Source organism: Pseudoliparis swirei, chromosome 13, assembly GCF_029220125.1.
Source record: "Pseudoliparis swirei isolate HS2019 ecotype Mariana Trench chromosome 13, NWPU_hadal_v1, whole genome shotgun sequence".
Lineage (NCBI taxonomy): Eukaryota > Metazoa > Chordata > Actinopteri > Perciformes > Liparidae > Pseudoliparis > Pseudoliparis swirei.
This window is the reverse complement of record NC_079400.1, coordinates 5808099-5814098: the sequence shown is the minus strand read 5'-3', so window position 1 is coordinate 5814098 and position 6000 is coordinate 5808099.

Sequence of the window (6000 nt, the reverse complement as noted above, 5' to 3'; positions counted from 1 at the left end):
AAGTTTCAAGTTTCAAGTTTTTATTGTCACATCCCCTTTTATACAAGTATAATCGGTTCGTGAAATTCTTATGTGCAAAACACCCGACAGCAGTAGCAGACTAAAAAAAGAATAAGAATGAGAATAAACTATACAATATCCACACACAAAAAAGAAGAAAGTATTAACAATATATATATAAAACAGTGTAATAGAATATACATCATGACAATATATATATATAAAACAATGTAATAAAATATACACTTTTTTGAGACTATATATATATATATGTATATACATACAATATATATATACAATATATATATATAAACAATGTAATAAAATATACACCATGGCCATAGATATTCACAGAATATGTTCTGGTGTGTAGTGTTAATGAGGGTCTCAGTCCTTGTTCAGCAGCCTGATGGCCTGACTGAAGAAGCTGTCCCTCAGTCTGTTTGTGCGGCACTTGATACTGCGGTATCGCCTGCCTGACGGTAGAAGGGTGAACAGTTTGTGGCTGGGTGGTTATTGTCTTTCAGTATCCGTTTGGTCCTGGCCACGCACCGCTTGGTGTATATGTCCAGGATGGAGGAAGCTCACCTCCAACGATGTACTGTGCCGACCGCACCACCCTCTGTAGTGCCCTACGCTCCAGGGCGGTGCAGTTCCCGTACCAGACGGTGATGCAACCTGTCAGAACACTCTCGATGGTACTGGTGTAGAATGTTCTGAGGATGCGGGGGGCCATGTTGAATTTCCTCAGTCGCCTAAGGAAATACAGGCGTTGTTGGGCCCTTTTCACCACGTGAGTGGTGTGCGTGGTCCATGTGAGGTCCTCGGAGATGTGCACGCCGAGGAACTTGAAGCTGCTGACCCTCAAGATTCAAGATTCAAGATGTTTTATTTGTCACATACACACACAGGGCGTGCAGCGAAATGAAAGTGGCAATGCTCAGCAGGAATGTGCAAGGGCAACAAGTACACACCATTTACAAACAAAAAACAACACAACATTCACAGCAAGTGTGTGTGTGTGTGCGTGTGTGTGTGTGCCCAAGAGGGGCAGCCGTGTGGGTCCATGTGGGGGTCCTGGTGAGGTCGGAGTTCACAATCCTGATGGCCTGAGGAAAGAAACTCCGTCTCAGTCTCTCTGTTCTTGCAGCGTGACTACGGAGGCGCCTGCCTGATCGCAGCAGCTGAAACAGTCTGTTGTTGGGGTGGTGAGGATCCTTCATGATCCTGCCGGCTCTGGTTCTGCACCTCCTGGTGTACAAGTCCTGCAGGGTGGGGAGTGTAGTTCCAATAGTGCGCTCAGCCGAACGCACTACTCTCTGCAGAGCCTTCCTGTCCTGAGCGGAGCAGTTGCCAAACCAGGCTGTGATGCTTCCTGTCAGGACGCTCTCTACAGCTCCAGAGTAGAAGGACTGAAGGATCCTCTGGGAAACTTTAAATTTCCTCAGCTGCCTGAGGTGGTAGAGCGCTGCCTTGCCTTTCTCACCAGAGTATCTGTGTTTGCTATCCATGTCAGATCCTCGGTGATGTGGACTCCCAGGTATTTATACCGCTCACCCTCTCCACAGTAGTCCCGTTAATCCCCAGTGGTGAGTACGTCCTCTGTTGTTGTACCTTCCTAAAGTCCACAATCAGCTCCTTAGTTTTGGTGACATTCATGATGAGGCTGTTGTCCCGGCACCAGAGTGACAGATCAGCAACTTCCTCCAGGTAGGCCTTCTCGTCGTTGTCGGAGATCAGGCCCACCACCACTGTGTCATCCGCAAACTTGATGATGGTGTTGGAGCTGAACCTGGCCACACAGTCATGTGTGTACAGGGAGTACAGTAGGGGGCTGAGGACGCAACCCTGGGGGGATCCTGTGTTCAGGGTGAGGGATTTGGAGGTGTGTCTGCCCACCCTGACCACCTGTGGCCTGGCGGTCAGGAAGTCCAGGATCCAAGCACACAGGGGTGTTCAGTCCCAGCTCAATCAGCTTGCCGGCCAGTCTGGAGGGACTATGGTGTTGAAAGCTGAACTATAATCAATGAACAGCAGAGTCACTTAGCCCCCCCTCTGGCTGTCCAGATGAGAGAGTGTGGTGTGCAGTACCTGGGAGACAGCATCATCCGTGGATCTGTTTGGGCGATAAGCAAACTGCAGCGGGTCCATGGAGGAAGGGAGGAAGGCGCAGATGTAGTCCTTTATCAGCCTCTCAAAGCATTTCATGACCACCGAGGTGAGGGCCCACGGTAGGTAGTCATTCATACATGCTGGAGAAGCATTCTTGGGCACAGGGACAATAGTGGATCTCTTGAAGCAGGCGGGGACCACGGACTCAGCCAGGAGAGGTTGAATATTGTGGTGAACACTGGAGCTAGCTGGTTAGCACAGGTCTTCAGTACTCGCCCAGATATGCCATCTGGACCTGCAGCTTTCCTGGTGTTCACCCTCAACAGAGCCCTCCTCACACTGTGCTCGGTCACAGAGAGTGTGTGTTCATCCCCAGCGGTAGAACTCACCTCGGCTACGCTAACGGTGTTGTTGTTAGCGGCGAGCTAGCGCTGTTGTTGCTAGCCTCAAACCGTGCATAAAATGAGTTCAGGTCGTCCGCTAGGGATGCGTCGGCACTCACCATTCGCGGGTCTGCTCTGGTAGTTTGTAATAGTCCGTAGCCCCTGCCATAGGCGCCTGGTGTCGCGCTGCTCCATCTGTGATTCCACTCTGTCTCGGTACCTCCTTTTGGCGTTCTTCACCGCCCTCCTCAGTCCATAGACCGCTGCCTTGTACTCGTCCATGTTGCGGATACAAGACCGGAGTTATAGGCAGCAATGCAGGCGTTCACAGCTTCACGGATGGATCTATCAACCCACGGCTTTTGATTAGGAAAGACCCTAACTTTTACCGTGGGGACGATGGTGTCCGTTAAGCGTTGCTATGAGGCTCATTGCTACTTCCAAAACTCGCTGACGTCACTGGAACTGGATTGGATCATGTCCCAGTCGACAATACTCAGAGCGTCCTGTAGCTCAGCCTCTGATTGGTCAGACCACCGCATTACGTTCCTCTTCACTACCGTTTCCCGCCCGACCCTTTGTTTATACTCCGTAAGCAGAAAAATGGCGGCAGGGTCTGTTTTCCCTAAGGGAGGAGAGAGACAGCCTTATAGCCTCTCTTGAATGGCGTATAGCAGTGGTCCAACGTTCTTTCCTCTGGTAGCACACGTAATGTGCTGGTGAAAGTTCGGCATGACTTTTTTTAGGTTTGCCTTGTTAAAGTCCCCAGCCACCACCACAGCCGTCGGGATACTTGTTCTGATGCCGACATAACACATCATGTAGGTCCGATAGTGCTACGTCGGTGTCCGCTTGTGGTGGAATGTGAGCGGCTGTGGTGATGACCGAGCTGAACTCCGGGGAAGGTAGAATGGGCGGCATGAGATCGTCAGATGTTCCAGGTTCGGCGAGCAGGAACGAGAAAGAGTCTTAATGTTCTTGGGGTCGCACCACATGTTGTTCGTCATGAAGCAGACCCTCCACCCTTAGATTTACCAGACTCTTCCGTTCTGTCTGCACGGAAAACAGAGAAGGACTCGGTTGGACATATGACTCGATCCGGCACCAGCGGGTCAGCCAAGTTTCCGTCAGACAAAAGATGTTACAATCCCGCATGTCCCGTTGGAATCTGATCCTTGCCCTAAAATCATCCATCTTATTTTCCAGAGACTGGGCGTTAGCAAGAAGGATGCTGGGCAGAGGTGGACGGTGGGCTTGAACTCTCAGTCTGTTCGAATTCGCTCCGTTTCCCTCGATGTTTTCGTCGTCTCCCCGTAGTAGCGGCTCCACTGCTGTTGTTGTGGTTCGCTCGTACGATCTCTGCCGGCCACGCTGGATCGATGGAAAAAGTGGACAAAAACCCTTGTTTTGCGCAAAAGTTTATGTCCAAAAGTGTGCTGCGGTCGTATGTTGTTAGTGCCGATGTGTTTGTGGCAAAGAAAATATTAAAAATAAACACAAAAACTAAAAGAGCGCACAATCTCCGCGGAGCTGCCGCGACGGCGACTGGACACTGCCGCGCCATCTCTGTGCCCTCTCTACTGCAACTCCGTCTATGGAGATGGGGGTGTGCTCTCCTCTCCGCTTCCTGTAGTCCACGATCAGCTCCTTGGTCTTCTTGACGTTGAGGACGAGGCTGTTCTCCTGGCCCCACTGTACCAGTGATCCAACCTCCTCCCTGTAGGCTGTCTCGTCGTCGTCGGTGATCAGCCCCAACACTGTTGTGTCGTCAGCAAACTTGATGATGACGTTGGAGCTGTGCATGGCCGTGCAGTCGTGGGTGTACAGGGAGTAGAGGAGAGGGCTCAACACGCATCCCTGAGGGGCTCCCGTGTTGAGGGTCAGCGGCTCTGAGGTGGTACCGCCCATCCTCACCACCTGGCGGCGGCCCGACAGGAAGTCCAGTATCCAGCTGCACATGGTAGAGTGCAGGCCTGGACCTCTGAGCCTGGTGTCGCGCTCGGCGGGAACAATAGTGTTGAGCGCTGAGCTGTAGTCCACAACCAGCATTCGCACACAACAGTTCCTCCCTCCAGGTGGGAAAGGCGGTGTGAAGTGCCATGGCAATTGCGTCGTCGGTGGATCTGTTTTGACGATATGCAAATTGCCATGGGTCCAGCGTGGCAGGCAACATGGAACAAATGAAGTCCTTGACCAACCTCTCGAAGCATTTACTGACAATCGAGGTGAGGGCTACGGGTCTCCAGTCATTCAGGCAGGTTACCTTGGGGTGTTTGGGGACAGGCACAATGGTGGACATCTTGAAGCTCTCAGGAACAACAGCCTGGGACAGGGAGAGGTTGAAGATGTCTGCGAAGACTCCTGCCAACTGGTCTGCACATGCTCTGAGGGCGCGCCCCGGGATGTGGTCGGGACCTGCTGCCTTCCGGATGTCCACCCGCTTGAAGGCTCTGCGCACGTCGGCCTCTGAGATGATCAGCAGGCTGGTCTCGTTAAACAAGGGGACACTGAGCTGAGGTGCCTGTGGGGAAATTAAATGAGTTTCTTAAGTGAAGGAAGGTTTATTGTCCTTGCTGCAGGAAAGTGCACAGGAGAGAGTAGCACCCACTTACTTCAGCAGATCAATATTTTTCAAATTCAGCTGGTGTGCTAAAAAACGATCTTGAGCAGAAATTTACTGAATCTATTTCCAGTATCAGTGCAGCCTACCTCGCATGAAGTATTTTGTTTATCAAACCCACGCTGGGTGTTTGAAGATGAATATTCTGGAGCACTTAACGACTTTCTCATGACCTTTGGTGTGTAAAGCATCAATTACTGAAGCTTATTACAAATAAGGTCAGTTTCAGCCCGCAAATTACATGTGATTGTTTAACAAAGCTTTAAATAAAGAACATGTTATCATCTTTGATCATGTGACCTGCAGTGGAATACATACAAGAGGTTGTAGCTGCAAAGTCTCCTCTCAGTTGAGTCTCTGACGAACAAATAGGGATTCTTGCTTAAACTATTCTGGTGCTCATCTGCCACCTCATGCTGGAAGAGCAAATTACAGCAGAGTGGTTGCCAAATGGCATACATGTCCACAATGTGAAGGACAACACTGCACATAATGAACATGTGCTAGTTTACGTAATTACGTAATTTACGTAATCAGACTTTCTTAATTCTAAGAAAATGAGATATTTCCAGCAGTTAAATCTGAAAAGATCATCTCCAGTGCTGACAGCCAGCCAGTGAAGGGCAGCATTAGCAGGGATTGGGGTGATGAGTCACTCAAGCTGGGTGTTGACAGCCTGGAAGCTGCACTCTGCAATAGCTGCAGTTTGCTGCTTTTATAATAGAGCGATCACAACAATTAGGCCCGGAGATAAAAGCATTTGCAAATGTCTCAATGTCTGAGAGTGAAAGGGAAATGTTGGTGATGTGCCCAAACATTTGCTCAAACATGGCACGCCCAAAATGAATAGTGCAGCTCTGCAACTACAAGGTATACTTGCATAGT